Here is a 419-nt window from a genome sequence, read left to right as displayed (position 1 = left end):
CTATATATAATATATAAATATATAATTATTTCCTGTTTGGCACCTCATAATATATATATATATATATATATATAAAATAGTTATGTTTTTTTTGCCCTAAATAAGAAAGTTACAACAGATTGAAGCAGACAATTGATTACAGCATTATACATTAAAGAACATTAAAGATTGCTTAAAAATAAAATAAATGAAAGAAATAAGTAAAAATACAAAAAAAAAGTTATCTATCTATTTTGCAAGTTTTTTTTCTCACCTTATAAGTCTGAATATATAAATGTAAATTGTAAATATATAGAAGCAAATCTGAATATGTAGTTATAAGTCTGAATATATAAATGTAAATCTGAATATATAGTTATAATTCTGAATATATAAATGTAAATCTGAATATATAGTTATAATTCTGAATATATAAATAA

This window comes from Sinocyclocheilus rhinocerous, unplaced genomic scaffold (genome assembly GCF_001515625.1).
Source record: "Sinocyclocheilus rhinocerous isolate Xijiao unplaced genomic scaffold, SAMN03320098_v1.1 scaffold768, whole genome shotgun sequence".
NCBI classification, from domain to species: domain Eukaryota; kingdom Metazoa; phylum Chordata; class Actinopteri; order Cypriniformes; family Cyprinidae; genus Sinocyclocheilus; species Sinocyclocheilus rhinocerous.
Note: the sequence above shows the minus strand (reverse complement) of the source record.